Raw genomic sequence first — 19,688 nt, 5'->3', positions numbered from 1 at the left:
CTGTCTCCAACTTGCCCAAAACCTGATTGATTATAATCTTGATAAAGACGCTCACAGACAGCAAAGATATCGATTGTTCTCTATTAGCATTCACAAAAGATTTCTGGATTTTTAACAATAAACTCTAAAATAGACAGGTCTTCCAAATTAAACTAGCAGAATTGATCACAGTGAATTGCATATAATTGACTTAGTCACCCAATAGGGAAGGAATCCTTTAATCATGATGCCCTAGTCATTTCCTGCTACAAATCTGAGAGGGTCGGTCTTCTCTCTCCAGACCCATTTCAGGTGTATCGTCAGCCATGCATGGCAGAATTAGCATGGATTCCAACACCAGTGTGGAAATGCTGAGCTTCCACAACTCTGCAAACTTTCAGTCACACAGCAACTAAGTACGTGATAAGTGCACAGCACTGTGGAAAACAAGATAAGTGGAATCCTCCGCTGCCTCTCAAAAGTTGACAGTTTAGGAGACTAGATGTGTTACACTCATGGAAACTCTCACATATGATGCAAATAAAAAGTCTCTTAAGCAGAGCTTCCTTCAGAATGCTTTGAGTTCAGCAAACTGAGCTCTGCCAATGGTTACCTTGTGTATTCCCTATCCTGGCCAAGTAGTTCTAAAGAAGAAACGTTCTAATTTCTAAATATTGGAGCATTCTAATTTAATTTTTAAATTAGGGAATAAACTTAGAGAATATAATTTTAAGCTAGGATGTGAGGGGCTGGAGCAATAGCACAGCGGGAAGGGCATTTGCCTTGCATGCGGCTGACCCAGATTCGATTCCTCCGCCCCTCTCAGAGAGCCTGGCAAGCTATGGAGAGTATCTCGCCACACGGCAAAGCCTGGTAAACTACTCATGATGCATTCAATGTACCAAAAACAGTAACAACAAGTCTCACAATTTGTTGTGAGACGTTACTGGTGCCCGCTCAAGCAAATCAATGAACAACAGGAGGACAGTGCTACAGCGCTAGGATGAGAGTGATTCAAATGTCAATTTTTGGCTCCATGAAAAATCTCTTACATTGAGGCTCAATCAATGGGTAGAGTTCTGAGAAGAGTTTTACCAGAGAAAACTCAACATAAGCGAGAGGATGTTAGTTCGTCTTAAGCAGGGAAGAAAAACGTGCTCTACATTTAATAGACATCTTACTATATTTCATATTCACTTGAGTACTATGTTTTTAAGACAACAATCCCTGCAGATGAATGTGAGAGAACTGACTCAAGCAAGACACAATAGCAGGCAGAATTTTATGAGCTAAAAAGAGATATAAAAGGTCACAAGAACCGGTATTCTAGCGTAGGGAAGGGTCAAATAAATATAGAGGGTTTAATAAAGTAGAGAGTGTTTCACCTGGGCCTTGAAAGAGGCACTGCATTTTTATAATTAAAACATTGAATGCCTCTCCCAGCAGGGCAAGTGTGAAAAGCAAAGACAAGGAAGTAGAACTGTGAGCGTAGGTGGCCCAGCACCGTTGGGTTCATTGTCATGGTGGCCGCCTGACAGGCACTGAGCAATGCGCAGCTGCAGGAAGTTATACAGCAATCCAGATTCTCAGCTCATGGGAGGAAACCGTGGGGAAGCCTCTACAAATCGACATAAAACTAAAAAACAACCTTGAGGCTTAATTTTGGAATCCAATACATACCACGCCTAGGTAGAGTGTATTTGCTTTCTAAATTTTTGTGGGTGAAGAAAGCTTATTAGTGAAAGCAATTTATATTCACTTATTATATCAATTGATTCTAGGGAAGACAGTGCGAACGTATACTGCATCAGAATAGAAAATCAGGTTGGAATTGAAATGAGCCCAAAGCAGAAATTATATTCCTATGATAAACATTACCGTGTGTCCACACACAGAGATGTTAAGATACATGGAAATATCATGGAAGAGTAAACGAAGAACTTCCCAAATTCAATGGTAAGGATTTCTTTAATTTTATTTCAATGAAATTTTAATAGTTGTTTTCTTAAATGAACATTTTTGGGAATTTAATTCTTCATGCTAAAGAATTGTTTTTATTTCCCAAGCTAAATGTATTCTAATGAATTTCAAACCCTAATTTTCTGGTTTTGATTTGTGTTAGTGTTTGAACCACACCCACACATGATTAGGGCTTATTCCTGTGCTTTCTGCTCAGGTCTCTCCCTCTGCATGGTGTTGGCAATTAAACCAGGAGGAAACTCCTAAGGCAAGCACCTTCCCTGCTTTATTTTTATTTTTTTTGTCTTTATGGCTTTTGTTTATTTTTTTTAAATTTTTATTAGTGAGACACCATGAGGTACAGCTGTAGACTTACAAATTTTTGTGCTCGGGTTTCAATTATACAATGATCAAGTACCCATCCCTCCACCAGTGCCCATTTCCCACCACACACCTTCCCTGCTTTAAACCCAACTGTTTACCACTATATTTAAAAATATGTTAGAATGGGTTACCAGTCAAAATAAAATTAACCTAGCTTCCTTTTTTTTAAAGATCGTTTCATTGACAGACCGTGATTTACAATGGTATTAATATCTATTATTATTTAGACCCACAATGTTACACATTATACCTACCACCAAAAGAATATCCCTCCACCCACTGCCTCTGTTCCCATCTTGTTTATCCTCCATCCCTCTCCCATTTACACCCATGGGACTTGACAGACTTAGTTGAAAGACTGGCAGGGTTTGTTTACAATGGCCATGGCCTATTGTTTTGTTTTTCTCAGAAGCAGAGTTGGAAATAGAAAGGTTTACTGGAAAATAGAATGGAAAGAAGAGGAACTCCCTAGGCATTGGAGAAACTTAGTGGAGGTCTAAGTTCTATTCCTTTGTGTTGCTTCTTTATAGTCTATTATCAAAGAGATCACGCAGTGTTTGTGCTTCAAACTTAATGTGATGATCTCCAGTTCCACCCAAATGGTAGTGAAATTTTATCTTTCCTTATCAGCTTCTCCTTTATTACTTATCTCTTCTCCTATACTTCCATGGAAGAATGCATATATGTCCAATACTCTACAGTCACATATTTTTAAATAACGATTTTGTTTGAGTATATTTGTTTGATTTAATTTACTAATTTATTGAGTCAAACCTGGCAGTGCACAGAGGTATTTCCCTGATCTCCTGCTCAGGGGATCGTAAAGTGTCAGGGATGGAATCTACACCTCCCACAAATAAAGTACATGCTCCAATCCTTTGCACTTCTCCTACGGCCCTCACTTGTACACTGTGAGACTCTTGCTGTTTGAGATTTTTATCTTATATTTCTTTGATGGCAACTTACCTAGCCTCAGGATAAGTCTTGACTGGCTGAATGAATGTATTGCTAGAAAATTCTGTATACTCAGAGGAAATATCTTGTTACTGCAAGAAATGTGGATTATACTTGATCTCAGTCTTAAATCCAGATGCCATGCAATTATTTTAGTAGACTGTAGGGAGTGTGTCTTTTGCTTTATAGTAGGTCCTGTGTTGAAAATTCAACTTCTATCAAGAATGAATCAAAATGACATGATCGTTTCAACTTGAGAATGACTTGATCAGAATCTGGGATGCATAGGGGAGGTTGGCAGGTGTCAGTTTTCTGTGGTCCCAGGGCCCAGGAAGAAGTAATGCATCTAATTAGTGCTGTCTTTAAATAATCCTAGCCTCTGAGAATCTGGAGTTAAGGAATTCTTTTCTTAACAGCAATGATTTTCAAAATCCTTGAATATCAAAATGTATTTTGTTTTATTTGTACCAATACCAATTTGTACCGGGAGCGGATTGAGCTTTCCTCCCTGCCTCAACCAGGGCTCCAGCAGCCGAAGACCTCCAGGACCAGCCACCACCATGCTGAGACCACTCTCCGCACACATGAAGGTACCGGCAGAGGGACAAAGGCATGCGGGTCCTGGGGCTGAGATCTCCAAGCCTGCTCGGATCGGGGCTGAGCATCCTCCACCCAGATCCTCCAAATTCCAGTAGGCAGGGGTCACACCCACCAACTGGCCCCCTGGCACCATGTAATCCCATCAACGGCCAAGACTCAGAGACTATAAAAACCAGCTTCCAGAACTGCACAGCCGCACTCGCGGCCGCGCAACATCTTCTTATTATGACATCTTGTTATCTCATTCCTACTTTGGACAAACTGGCAGGCTACCGAATGTAGCCTGCCCACACGGCAGAGTCTGGCAAACTCCCTGTGGCGTACCCAATATGCCAAATACCAGTAACAATGATGGGTCTCATTCTCCTAAAGAGCCTTGAATATACTCTCAGGGCTAGGATGAAGGAGACGTTACTGGGGTCTGCTCGAGGCAATTGACGAATAACAGGATGATTTGTGATTTGTGTGTACCAATACATTCGAAAAGTAAATTATTTTAAAAGTCCATACATATATCATTTGATATTAAATGATAAATTTGGACAGTGTGTCTGTAAGCAGCCTTATCAATCCTACTACAGGCTATGACAATTGCCATTCTATTTTACCCAGAAAAATCTCTCATGTCTATACTTGATCTCAATTGCAAAGCATTGATATAATTTCTGTTCGCATATGTAAGAAACTGCAAAGTATATCAGATTCATTTGTAGCAGTTCACTTTCTTTTCTACGGATACTTCCCTATTAGGCAGGAAGAGCTGGAAAATTCTCTTTTAATTCCAAAAGACGTTTATCTGACAGCCTAACAGGTATGGTTGTTTTCAGAGCATTTTAGAGGTGATTCGTATTTTTCCTACACTGGCTAAGCGTTAAGCAGCAGTAAATAAGGCAGGTGAACTGTGTCACCTTGTATCTGTGTTACCCTGCCACTACCCTGAGTAAGGTAAAACCCAGAGGCAAGCACCATAGCTACACAATGCCTAATAAGAGTGAACGTGCTGTTTTGAAAAGAATGCCTTATGGCTACAGACTGCCTGAAGAACTGATCCACAAGAGCATTGCATCTTTCTCTACATTTTACAAATAGGGCAGGTTTGTTGGAATACAGATTGTGCACAGGGGTAGGGTTCGAGATCCCATGAGGCTGATGCAGTTGCTCAGAGCACCACCCTTAACGACTCTAGGGCATATGGCTCTCTGCAGAGGGGGCTTCAAATAGGATGACACTGAAGACAGAGAAGAGCTGAGGAGACCTCCCGTGGAATGATTAGAGTGGAACTCATCAACCCTCCCCCCTCCCCTGAGACCTTTTTTTCCCATAAACGCACCTACCATACATGCATAATCCCTGCAGAGTGACACCTAGTGGTTGGGTGTGGAAAGCGCTCTTGCCCTGTCCACACCCAATCTGGCTTCGGTACTGGACACCTCATATGGTTCCCTGACCCCGGTGGGTGTGACCACAGAGACAGGAGTAAGCCCTGAGCACAGCCAGCTGTGGTCACCAAAACAAAATAAAACGAAACAACAGAATGACACACAGTTGCTGCTTTATATCTCTTTTCAGAGGTTTGATCATTTCAGAACTGGACGGAAGTGTTCAGAAAATTCACAGGACGTGTCATCCAATTACAGAGGGAGCTTGGTTTTGTTTTAAAATTACGTTCTCAGAGTTCCAACTCCATGTCTTTTTTATAGATGGAGCACTTGGGTACTTCATTGGTTTTCCCATTGATATATTTTTCCATCTTAACATGCAAACAACAACAAAAAAAACCTTGTTTTTAACCTCATAAAGGAAAACTAAAACAAAGTTAATTACATCCTGTTGTGTGAACTTGTGGAAATTATTTTAAGTGATATGTGAGCTACAGTGTCAGCATAAACAGTCCCATTATTTATGATTTTTCTTCATCTTGTCTCTATATGTTCTGTTTATCAAGTCACAGACTCATTTAGAAAAGCTGGCTTTCTTAAAAATGACTTTTCATGCAATTGGTTCTCAGAAGCATCTCCACAATCATGGTGGCATTTTCTCCAACTTAACCTATATGCTGATCTCAACAATATTTTAATACTTTCATTCTTTTACTAAGTATATTTAAATTTTGGCTGAAGCCATATTCTCGATGAAGTCTATAACAGTGCTTTTAAATTTCCTTAGTTCAACTTAAATTCTGTAGAGAGCTCATAATTCCAGCAACTGATTTAGTATGTCATTACTACATAACTTAATTTTATAGTTATATAATCAGAAAAGCTAATGTTACGTGATATTTATGATGCTCTTTCAACATCATAAATGGAGCACTTACTCATGAAAATATTTAAGTGAACAAATATTCCCAGGTGTGCAGGACCTGGGGCTGAGATCTCCAAGCCTGCTCAGATCGGGACTTGTCCTCCTCCACCCAGATCCCCTATCTTCCAGTACCTAGGCATTACAACCACCAATTACCCCTGGCTTAGCCGTGTAATCCCATCAAAGGCCAAGACCCAGAGACCATAAAACCAAGCTCTTATTGTCTAGTTCTTGCTCTTGGAGAACCTGGCAGGCTACCGAGAGTATCCTGCCCTCACAGCAGAGTCCAGCAAGCTCCCCGTTGCGTATTCGATATGCCAAAACCTAGTAACAATGATAAGACTCATTCCCCTGACCCTGAAAGAGCCTTCAATGTGGCACTTGCTAAAATCTCAGGGCTAGGACGAATGGAGACGTTACTGGTGCCTGCTCGAGGAAATCGATGAACAACAGGCTGACAGTGATATAGTGGTATTTCCTGGTTCTCTTACACACAGAATCACCATTTTCATTAAAAATAATCGAATATCTTTTTTCCATGTCTGACAATTGTGCTTTTATAAATTAACAGACCAATCATTAATTTTCACCTTGATGTATAAAATTCTAAAAATCATTTTTATTATAAAAAAGATAACTTTATCTTGTTTGTTAATTTACTTTCTGTTACAATTTCATGCAACATTCCCTATTATTTTATGAACAACCTTTAAGATCATATTAGCTTATTTAGAAGCAAAGGAAACTACAAGAAATTCAGTGAAATTAGTGGGGCCCATATCACAGAGTATGGTAGTAAGATAGTCAGGGCAAAGATGAGTATCTAGTTGTTTCAAAACTGCATCACTGGGGACTGGAGTGATAGTATAGAGAGTAGGATGTTTGCCTTGCACGCAGCCAACCTGGGTTTGATTCCCAGCATCCCACAGGGTTCCCCCGAGCACCCCCAGGAGTACTTCCTGAATGCAAAGCCAGGAGTAACCCCTGAGCATCGCTAGGTGTGACCCCCCCAAAAAAAAACTGCATCATTATCTAAAGTTACATTGTAGAATAATAATATCAAAGTTAAAACCTTTAAGAAATATATACTACACAAATGGAGAGATTTTATTTATCAGAAAACCACCAAATGAACACGGATGCATTTATTGTCTTGAAACAATATGAAAACCTGGATATATTCTCACCAAAATTTGGCTGCATCATTTTTCTGTTTCCTTAAACCTTGGGCTAAAAAGTGTGGCATATTTGCACAAAGAATAAATTGAAATCAATACTTCACACAGTATTTTTGTCGATGATTTAAAACAGTGTTGTGAATGATTTAAACAATTGCTGCTGTTCCGTTATCACCCTCACTATTTAATCCATCGCTTTTTTTTTTTTCTGGAATGCATTTTGGTTGCTTTGGAAGGCAATGCTTGCTGTAAATTGAGTAGGTCTGAAATCCCTCTATCAGAAGCAGTCCGTGATAGATGTTGTTTGCAAAAGGGCTGTAGATTTTGGCTGTAAAAGGGAAAGGACAAAAAAAAAATACCCTACAGTAATGGAGATGGAGGATTTAAAAAATGTCTGAGCAAAGGCAGGCAATCATTGCTCAGGAGACCAGACGATATAAGATCAACAGTCACACGACACGTGCTTTTGCCTTAGCTTGTCATCATTTTATTGTACTTGCACTGGATTCTGAATTTCTTAAGGCCGGTTATCTCTAAGACTTGAGACAACGTTTGAAAATGAGTTGTCCTCAATTAACGCATGTTGATGAGTTCGTAAATTGATAAAAAAAAAAATAGGAAGCTTCTCATCTACTCCAGATGTGATGGTACACAAAAGAACTGAAGAACTTTTTTTTTTATAAGTTTGTAGAGTTTAAAAAATATACATGACCTTATGCTTCCTAACAGATGCACATAATTATGGACAAACTTAAGGATCTTTTTAAAGGTTTCACAGCTTGCTAGTGATAAAAGTCTCTGATTAATGTCCTTAATATCCTTAATCTTCTAGTGTTCACACTTGTTTCCTGTTCTGTTATAAAAAGATAGAGGCGTCCACTGTATAAATCTGATCTTATAAATGTCAATAAAGCGCGGAGATGGTTTGCATACTAGCTTTAAAATCAGAGTCTAATATTAGTGAAGATTAAGCATAATTCATTTAATAATGTGCCAATTTAACCCAAATCTTCTGACAATTTTTTGGTACACTTAACACTCTCAAAATAAATGTCTCTACTACTGTTATTTCACCCCACTGATATGCTTATTGGAAGAGAGTCTCCACTTTATTACCCATCATTACTACTATTTATGTTAATACTTGACTAGGCAAAAGTATAGAAATAAATCACCACAAATTTATTCTCACTTAAGGGTTTTAGTTTGTTTCTAGAAGCTCTATGTAGCATGGTGAAGCACGATATCTTTGTATTTGTCCTTGCGTTGGTTTGAATGTCCTAGTATCTTCCGGACTATACTTAAGACGATATATTTTAACAAAAAATTAAGTTGGCAGTATAATTATATTGTTTAACATTATCAGGAGTTGGGAAATTAAATGATTTCCTGAGAAGTTATCTCTAAGGTTCACTTAAATAACTCACACAAAGTGACTGTTACCTCATCCCTTGTTTATAATTGGAAGGAATGTTTATTCAGTGTCTCTTATAGACACACTGGAGAGTCTGAAGTAACAGAGCTCAATTAACAGTGTAGCAAGTGCTCTGATAGAGCTCTGGACAGGAGACTCAGGGAGGATGCAGGTTCATTATGATCATGATGCTACTTTGGTGCTGAGATGGGAAACCACCATAGCAAATTTTTAGGCACGGGGCATTAGTGGGTTTGTAGGATGAATGGGCATGAAGATTGTTAAGGTGAAACATAAAAGACTATCATAGCAGATCTGTCTTTGGGTTCGTGTTCACAGCATATTATAAGCATAGAGCAACATCAGCCAGATGTCAACAATGTTACAGCTCTTTTATCGTGTAGTTCTTTATTTATAGTCAATGGAATTGGATCTCTGCAGAGTCACAGAAATGGGACCCTCCACGTTTAGGACAGCAACTCTCCTCATCAATTGTTGGTTGCTACTTCCTGCTGCTTCTCCCATTTCTCACTGGCTTTTCTTCTCCTCTCTCTACAATCCCTACTCCATGCACTGGCTTGTATTTATATACTTACTCAATATCCCTGCCCCTTAATACTTTTTTTGTTTGTTTGTTTTTGCTTACTGAATAAGCCCTACGTGAATGAGTTTTTGTAATACGAACAATTGGAACGCAGATGCAAGAATCAAGCAGAGGTCTTGATTATCTGGCCCCTTTCTCATTATTTTCTCCTGAGCTTGGATGTGAAGAAAGATCAGCAGATCAGCTGGGACAAAGGTTGAGAGGAGCACTTCTAACAGAGCAGTATATTGTGTCTTTCAGTATCAACCCTGGCTGAAACTTCAGCGTAAAACGCTAGAGGTAAGACAGGATTTTATTATTTTTATAGGCAACTAAGAATAGCATCAAATGTAGGACATGTGTGATGTTTTTCACACAGCAAGGTGTGAACTCTATAATCACTTACAAGCTGTTATTTCTCATTAGGCATTATTGATTTCTTTGACTTTAAGTGAAGATCAAATTTGCACCAAGGATTTGACATCATATCAAGACTGCAGTCAGTGATCTAGGAGAACTATCATGAAGTTATTTATAACATGAGAAAGTTCTCACTATCAATTTATTCGTGTATACTTGAACTCATTAGAAATAACATATGTGTCATGGAAAAGCCATTCTTCTGACAATTATTTATAAATTTGAAGCCAAAGAGATCCCTAACTCAACAGGTCTAGGGTGAGAAGTGAAACTTATGGGGACATTTACCATTTTCAAGTCCAGAATTATTAAAATTTAGAATTCCTCTTAAAACAGGACTATTTTAAGAAACTGATTCATCTCAAAAGGAAACAATTTCAAAGTAATGACAATAAAAATATAACTTGTATTATCAGGCACTTGACTTTATAAATGGTCCTGGGATGATTTAGTATTCTTAATTTTAATTACAAATAGCTCATTTCTGTAGATTTATTATCTTACTGAAAATAATTTGATTACCCTATAGAAATAAAACCTGATAGACTGTAATTTGCTTCTATTTAGTTTTGATTCTACTTTTATTTTCTGGAAATTATTATGGCATTATAATTTATGTAAAACAGTAGAATCTTTTCTTAGTGTTGCAGATAATTAATAAACTATTGGGTTTCAGGGGCTTGTGTCTCAGCAGCAAAGGCGTATTCCCAAACCTAATTACTCAAGCCTAAACTTGATTTCACTGCTGGGCATTTAATTAAATTAATTTTTTCCAGTGTTGATTGCTTTTGTCACTTCTACAAAGGATATCTAGCTTGTAAATATTTTCTTTCCAAGTAGAGTGACAGAATTCCAGTGTAGATGTTTATACATAGCAAAATACAAATAAAGTCTTCAGCATTTTCCTTTTTTATACATTCAGGCATTTGTCCTTGGTTAGTAATGATTGAAAGTAATCAAAAATAGGACTGTCCCCATCCAAATGACAATGAATGGCACAGGAGACCCACAAAATTAGAGTTAAAAAATAATTAGTCTATGCATTCAGCCAAGCAGTGGACTACGTGGAGATTCTGCTTGATTGTTTTAACCAGAAGAAGAGCACTAAGGTCCTGAGTCCCACACCTTCGAAGACACACCAACTAGGGTTATCACTAATTAGAGCCTTTCAAATGCCAGTTCTCTGCAGTAAAACTCATATAGGGAGAAAAATTGCAAAAATGAAGACAGAAACAAAGAACCATTATGAGACTAATGATTGCATTAGTGCTTCTCTGATGGGGTCAATATGACCTCGCTACATTCAAAGTCTAATTTCACAAGGATTAGCTTAATATCAAAAGTGGATGAAGGGGGGAGAATTCGGCTAGCATTGCAAAACCAAAGAAGACATCAGTGAAGTGGCTTGTCTGCATAGATTCAACTTCCTTGGCCATAGACTGGGTGGAAGGTGGACGATGAAGGAGGTGGTTCCATCCAGCCTCTTTTTTTGTTTTGTTTTTGTTTTTTGGGTCACACCCATAGATGCGCAGGGGATACTCCTGACTCATGCACTCAGGAATAACTCCTGGTGGTGCTTTGTGTGGGAGTGGGGGGGGGGGGCATATGGGATGCTGGGAATTGAACCCTGGTCAGCTGCGGGCATGGAAAACATCCCACATGCTGTGCTATAGCTCCAGCCCCTCCGTCCAGCCTCTTCAAAGGAAAATAGATGCCTTTGACACACTGAAACACGGTGCAGAGGCTGATACCTACGATTGTCGGCAACCGGAAGTGGCAAGGATATTGGCTCACCAGGATTCTGGTATTTCATCTCAAGACCAGAACCTGCTTCAATAGTACCACACATTTTTGTGCATGGACACTTGAGTTCTGCGCCCACCCCCACGGAGTATCTCCACACAACTTTACTCTAGACCAGCGTGTACTAGTCACAAGAGATTGTGATGGTCCATATTTTGGTTTCCTACTGCTGTTGTTACAAACTGTTACCGACAAAGAGACAAATGCAACGTACATTTACCATCTTACATTGCTGGTGGAGTTCAAAAGTCTGAAATGGGCCAATAGTTGATAGCTTGATTGAGCTCACCTGGTTTGGGGATCAATGTCAAAAGAAGGACAAGGGCTAAGAACAAGACCTTGTTATTATTATTCTTTTTCTTTTTGGGTCATACCCAGTGATGCACAGGGGTTAATCAGAGGACCATATGGGATGCTGGGAATCAAACCTGGGTCAACCCCATGCAAGGCAAATGCCCTACCTGTTGTGCTATCACTCCAGTCCCACAAGACCTTGTTTTGATTTATAAAACAAAACACAAAACAATAGGAGTAAAAACTGATTTAAATTCTCTATTCAGTATAAATAAGTGGATAAGAAAGTCATATCCTGCTCAATTAAGGATACCTTTTGCTGATTTTCAAGACAGATGTGTCTGTTAACCAGAACAAATTAGTTAATGTTTAAGCTGTCCATTTGCTCACTATAAAAGAAGAATGATATTGGTCAAATGACTCAATGTTGAAGTGACTTCCTTGCAGACAGGAGGGTGAGAGTTCAGTCCCTGGCACTGCCCGCAGGCCAAGTGCAAGCCAGGTGGCACTGCTGTTTGCGATTCACAGTTACAAACAAGTTTGCGACTCCAAGGGAGCACCAAATCAAGCATGCAAGATCAGAACAAAGTGTGTGTGACCCCCCGCCATCACAATAGCAAGAGCTGAAAGGGAAGAATAAAGTCAACATATCATGGAATTCTTATACCTGACAAATTTATAGTGATCATTTTACTTTTGTGCTACTGGTTCATATCTAGATCTGAATTTATCTTTGTGTGCCATTAATTCTCAATTCCAGGATTGATCCCTCACATTAAAGTGATTAAGGGGCCAAGGGGCCGGAGCGATAGCACAGTGGGTAGGGTATTTGTTTTGCATGAGGCAAACCCGGGTTCGATTCCCAGCATCCCATATGGTCCCCTGAGCACCAGGAGTAATTCCTGAGTGCAGAGCCAGGAGTAACCCAAAAAGAAATAACAAAAAAAGTGATTAAGGGGCAATGAAATGAAAATGACAAGAAACTTGGGTGAATCAAAGTCTTCTTCTATGTCATGATATTTCTGTTACCTTTAGGAAATTTGGAGCAGTTGGCCTGGATGGAATTGGTGATCCATCCACGATGATTAGAGGAACAGAGCCGTCATTACAGAGACACGTTTCCTGATGTTATCGGAACTATCCAAAAGGTCACTTTCTACAGGACGGGCAGTCGACCCTTGCACACCAAAAATAAAGATGAACCTCTCAAGTGGGGGATCAGTTTCTCAAATGGGATTTTAAAACGCGGGTCCTCTACAAAGAGCACCAGCAGCCCCGGGGTTATTAAAGGTCATCGGGATGTTTTCTTAAAGTTGCAGTGTTGGCAGGTCCGCCACAAGCTCTGACCCTTCAGGTATGTCTGAAGCGAGATTTTTATTGAAATCTTGTTTACTTCACTTGTGTCAGAAAAGAAAGGCAAAGGCTTCTTGAAGGTTAATGGGCTCCAGAAGCCTTCTTCCAGCCGCCCTAGTATTGGTTTATAAACCATCTAATGCATACCTGGCGAAGCAGCACCAATCCTGTTTAGATTTTAAATCCTCAAATTAAATTGTGTTTTGTTCTTGAAGTTGGAGGGCAAATATTCAGAAATCACAGCACTGCCAAGACAGTGTCCTGGCAATATTAATATATTTGTTATTTTGCTTTCATAAAAGTCTATCTACTGAATACACGGTTTATGTGGAAGTGCTAAAACTAAACAATTACAAAAAAAAACCTGTTAATTTGAGAGAGGAGGGAAAGGCCTGATTAAAAATGACCAAAATTTGGGGCTGGAGTGATGGCACAGTGAGTAGGGCATTTGCTTTGCACACGGCTGACTTGGGTTCGATCCCCAGTATCCCAGATGGTCCCTCAAGCACCGCCAGGAGTAATTCTAAAAACTAACCTTTAAATTCAGTAAAGACGATTAGTTTCATGTTTGAATCTGGAAATGAAATGCATGGTATGAAACAATATTTTAACCACTGCTATCTTTAAACATGTTCTGACCACATGTAAGAAATAGTTACTGAATTAATATATAAAAGAATACAGCAAAAAGGAACAAGCATTTTGCTGACAATGACAGGTCTGATAACAAGTGCAGAAAACTGAGTTACAAACATTTATTTTTGTTTCAGTGGTGTCAGTTTTCTTATGTCACAAATAAGAAATGATTAATTTCATTCTTCAGGTTTTAGGTTCATAAATTATCACAAATTTTGGCTTTCTTACTATGTATATAGAAAATACATTTCTCAAGCAAGGATAAATTGATATTATTTCCTCTTGTCATTTTAAAGCTTGAGCATCACTTTAAAACCTGAGTGATTTTTTATTATTCTTTCTTTAATTTCAGGAATTAGTCTCTAGATTCTAGATCTTATTGGTGAGAATTAAAGAACTATCAGCAGTCTCAATTAAAATAATAATTTTAGATTAGGTTTCTTAAATACTATGAACCTAAGTTGACTTCTTGTAAATGAGGAATATGGTTACATATGGTTGTCACTGTCACTGCCCTCCCGTTGTTCATCGATTTGCTCAAGCGGGCCCAGTAACGTCTCCATTGGAGACTTTGTTGTTACTGTGTTTGGCATATCGAATACTTCACAAGGAGCTTGCCAGGCTCTGCTGTGCGGGCGAGATACTCTCGGTAGCTTGCCAGGCTCTCCGAGAGGGGCGAAGGAATCGAACTCAGGTCGGCCATGCTGGCTGTGTGCAAGGCAAACGCCCTACCGCTGTGCTATCGCTCCAGCCCTTACATATGGTTAATGGTGAAAATTAAAAACGGAATTTTACAGGGGGATGGGAGTTGGATCAAAGGGCTGGAGCACATACTTTGCATACAGGAATCCTGCTTCAATACCGAGTGTTATATAGTTCCTATGAACCTCTGGGTATGATCCCCCCATGACCTCGGGATAGGGGAGAAGAACCAAAGATAATATGCAACAACATAAACAATAGAGTTGTAATTTACCAAATCATTGAGTGCTTCCTATCAACCAAGCCCTAGGAAGGTTCTTGTAAGTTGGAATGAGAAAAAGATGATTTTCTGATTCAAGAATATGCCATGAGGGAACTAGAGGAATAGTATAGAGGCTAAGGCACTCGCCTTGCATGTGGCTGACCCAGGCTCGATCCGTGACACCCATAGGATCCCAAACACCCATAAACTTGCCAGAAATGATCCCTGAGTAGGGCTAGGAGTAAGCTCTGAGCACAGCTAAGTATGGCTCAAAAACAAAGCAAACAAAAACGGACTAAATGACAGTGGCGAATACAGTTGATGGACTACAAATTCCTGAGTGTTTTAACAGTAGCAATTCCACTCACTCTTTTCCCCATTTCCCCAAATAAATCAGATGACTGTGCTTTGATTCTTGGATGACAAGAATGTGGGAAGGATGACTGTTTGGATTTTTAACTGTGGGAACTGGTGTTGAAGTGAAGAGGAAGCCATGAGACCTAAAGAAGTTTTGTCCTGCCAGCACTATCTCACCAACTATCTCACTAGGTCACCAACTCAGCACAAGACAGTTTGTTTGGGGTGTCAACCCAAACAGTTTGGCAGTGTTGTGCAGTTGGTATTCCACAAAGGACCCAAACATCACTAGTACATGTCCTGAGGGTCAAGGAATGTCTGCAACGATTCCTCTTCCACACTTTTGTGTTTTTTGTTGACAGTTCTCTTTGCAAACAGTATGCTCAATGATTCAGACTTAAAATGTCTATTGTATTTGGCATCTTGCTAAGATTTCCTCTTGCAGATAATGTAGGCATCCGTTACCATTTCAGCAGGGCTATGAACATTTCACACATTAAATCATTTGATTTACCTGTCCATTAGGATTCTCTGCCTGGCTGAAATCGGAGAGAAAATTCTTTCAAAGTAGTACCTAGTTCATTAGTTTCTTACAAAATTGTAAAATATAAGTATGTTCATGATTTAGCACTATTTGCCAAAAGATGCTCTGGGTTCTTTGCTATTCAAAAGAGTCTGTCATCATAGTTTGGTAGACATAAATTTAAATGAAATTAGCATGAAGAACTTGAAGAAAAGATCTTACCCAGTATTATAGAATTAATACCAATTATGCAGATATAGACCTCTAAGTTGAATTCTGAAAAACAATTTAACTTTTACAAGTGAAAATTTCCATGAAAGAACCTATATAGAATTGCTTCATACACATATTCACTATCCATGTACTTTTTGGCTTTCATTGTATATTATGTATATGTATATGAACTAAAATACAAATACATCCCTTCTCTCATTGGAACTTAATACACCTTATTTTCACAGGTTTCATTGATGATGTCATGAAACAACCAATTTTAGCTGCTTCCACTCTGATCACTATTTCTATTACATAAAATGAGTAACCATTTGGCTGTGCACAAACATGATTAATTTTATTTCAGTTAGAACTGGTTAATAATTTTTACACCATATAAATATAAAAGAATTCGAATGAAGACAACAAACCTTGAGAAAATAGTAGTTGTTAAATAAAAATGAAAATCTCTCTTGTTGTGAAATTTTAATTTAATCTAGAACTTTACTGACCACAGTCTAGTAATCTAGAGATTCCTCTTAAATATTTTGTCTTAAAAGTAAAAATTGAAAAAAAAATACAATTTGCACTTTCAGGAACAGAGAGATGAAGAACTAGAAACACTGCACATCACATTTTATTTGCAGGTCAGCAACATTAATTTAAAATTGTTCCATTATTAAATTCCAGTGTCATTTAATGGCAAAGGCCATTTAATTAAATCAACCACATTATTAATTGCTATCTTATTTTTTAAAAAAGGTTATATGCATAATTCATGGACAAATTGAGAGAGCCTACAACACAAGAACTTTGTTAATTTTTTTTTGTATTGAAAGCACTTTAACATACTGAAGTAGTAACAGTTTTCTCAATGAAACAAAATAGGATTCCACTGAAACAAAATAGAAGCAGCTAAAATTGGTTGTTTCATGACATCTTATAATAGTTTGATTTATATGAGCAGAAATCACTACATAATGATAGGAAAGAGAACATTAGATATAAATGAAAAAGTTCTCAAGTTCTATTACTTTGGATATAATTACCATAAATATAAATAAACATTTTTATTGATATAAAAATGTAAAAAGTAAGTACTCTGTGGGAATGAATACCTCAAACAAAAATTCCCAAGCATGGGATATATATACACCTAGACAAGAGTTGAGGCATTAGAATGTAAAGGATTTTCAAAAAGACATCCAGCAAAGAACAATGGGGCAAGAAAGAACAGAATAGTGAACAAAAATCTGCCAGCTACAACCAGTCAAGTATAGAATGAGGCTGTTAGGGTCTTTTAGATATAGGGACTAATTGGGAAAAACTAGAATAGAAAATTACCACTAATTTAATTTAAATTTCAAGGGTGCCTGCTGATGGTGTGGTAAAATACCCCTCCTCTTTCCACGTACCTGTTGGATGTTGATGTGTTTACCAACTCTACTTAATGTCTCTCAAGAGTGGCTCGTCCCTTGGGAGCCCAGGAGAGGGGCAACAATACTGAATTAGAGGAATGATCTGTGAGACCTCTGAGAGTTACCCAGGAACCCAAAAGCTTGGACAGTCCGTGTGTGTTTGTCTGTCTGTCTCCTTCTCTGTGATGGACCCCGCTGGATGGGATTTGAAAGTGCCAGTCCAATTGGCTCTGGCCAAAACTCTATATAAGTATAGAGGTCTTTATGCTGTGAATTGTGTAGTCATTCTTACCCCAAATTCAACTATGCTGAAACCCTAAATCCCAATGTGAGGAATTAGGAGTAAATTTCCTTCCTTCCTTCCTTCCTTCCTTCCTTCCTTCCTTCCTTCCTTCCTTCCTTCCTTTCTTTCTTCCTCCTCCACCTCCTACTCCTCCTCCTCCTCCTTCCCCTCTTCCTCCTCCTTCTCTTCCTCCTCCTCCTCCCCCCTCCTCCCTTCCTTCCTTCCTTCCTTCCTTCCTTCCTTCCTTCCTTCCTTTCTTTCTTTCTTTCTTTCTTTCTTTCTTTCTTTCTTTCTTTCTTTCTTTCTTTCTTTCTTTCTTTCTTCACACCTGAAAGAGCTCAGGGATTACTCCTAGCTCTGAATTCAGGAATTACTTCTGGCCATGCTCAGGGGACCTTATGTGGATACCAGGATATGAATTTGGGTCAACTGTGTGAAAAAACAAGCACCTTATTCACAGTACTATCTCTCCAGCCCCAAAAGGTAGATCCTTGGAAGTTGATGAAGGCTATAACAAAGATAGTTGGAAATGATTATTCTGGATAAGAACTGCCAGCTGAACATAGGTGAAGGAACAAACATGACAACCTCTCAGTATCTGCCCCAAAATGGGAAGAGGAAGAGGAGGAGGAGGAGGAGGCGGAGGAGGAGGAGGAGGAGGAGGAGGAAGAGACTCAGTATCTGCATTGCAAACCATAATGCCCAAAAAGGGAGGAGGAGGAGGAGGAGGAGGAGGAGGAGGAGGAGGAGGAGAAAGAGAGAGACCGAGACCGAGACAAAGAGAGACAGAGAGAAAAGGAAAGTGCCTGCCATAGAGATAGGTTGTGAGAAGTGTGTGTGTGTGTGTGTGTGTGTGTGTGTGTGTGTGTGTGTGTGGCTGGGGGAGGTGGCAGGAGAAAAACTGGGAACATTGTTGGTAACAAATGTTCACTGGTGGAGGAATGGGTATTGGAACTGAAACCCAACCATGAACAGCTCTGTAGCTGGGCATCCCATGGTGATTCAATTAAACTGAAAAAAAAAAAAAAAGAAAAAGAGATGAAGGGAAGAAGAAAACATGGAGTACACACGAACAGGGTTGGGGTCCATAGCAAGATCCAGTGTGGTAGTTGACATCTCCTTCCCGATGAGGTTACAGAGAAAAAATCCAACTAGGAGACAATGTCCACTGGATCAGAAATTTGCTGAGACCTTGATCTTGATCTTCCTGGCTCTTGGAACTATGAGCAACCAGCGGAAGTTATTTTTAATCTGCCTGGTGTTTGGTACATTGATACAGCAGCCCAGACTAAGAATATAGACATCTATTCACAGGAAATAGAGTATGTTATAAAGTGAATAAAATTTATTTGAACAGCACATCCACATTTGCCTGTATCTAATATCTCCATTATGGTTGACGTGATAATTATCCTTATTTGTTCTGCAGCTGTCTGTCTTTGAATGTTTGTCCTCCATAGAGGAACACAATGACTTTTTTTTTAAAAGTCTGATTATGCCACTTCCCTGTTTAAATTTCTGTTCTTTACTTTGTATGGTGCTGGGTGCTGAAGATTAAGTGGTAAGTCTTGTACATTCTACAAGATTCTAAGATCTGGCTCTATCGACCTCTTCAGCATGAAGCCTTATCATTACCTCTGGCGTTCCTTCTTGTATTGACTGTGCATCTCTTATCACACGCTGACACATACTTTGGTCTTCACATACTACTTATTTTATGTAGAAGACATCAAATTCAATTTACGAAGCATGTGATTAGTGTGTTAAAATATAGCATCTTATTTCCCCCCCAAGACTTCTCTTATCTGTACCACGAGACCACCAACTGGTAGGTACTTCAAGCATTTAACTGAATAATCACTATACATTAAAACTTAGTCATATTCACTACTTTTAATAATCTCCAGGCAGTTAGATACTCTCGAGACATCTCTTCTCAAGTCTCATTGTGCTAGTCACTGTGCATTAAAGCTTAGTCACATGCCCTACTTGAAATGGTCTCTTAAGTTAGAGTCTATTGGGACTTCTCTCATGTTTTAATGAGGCTAGTTGATTTCCCCAAAGTCATA

General features: G+C 38.9%; 1 protein-coding gene across 1 annotated transcript in view; it reads right to left on the bottom strand.

Annotated features, from left to right (window-relative positions):
- Nucleotides 1–19,688, bottom strand: part of CNTNAP2 (contactin associated protein 2) — a gene marked incomplete at its 5' end in the record, with an annotated part of 1,346,219 nt that overhangs the window by 915,894 nt on the left and 410,637 nt on the right. The gene's annotated exons all lie outside the window — the stretch shown is intronic.

This window comes from Sorex fumeus, unplaced genomic scaffold (genome assembly GCF_029834395.1).
Source record: "Sorex fumeus unplaced genomic scaffold, SorFum_2.1 ptg000143l, whole genome shotgun sequence".
In the NCBI taxonomy this organism is placed as follows: domain Eukaryota; kingdom Metazoa; phylum Chordata; class Mammalia; order Eulipotyphla; family Soricidae; genus Sorex; species Sorex fumeus.
Note: the sequence above shows the minus strand (reverse complement) of the source record. Positions and strands in the feature narration are given on the sequence as shown.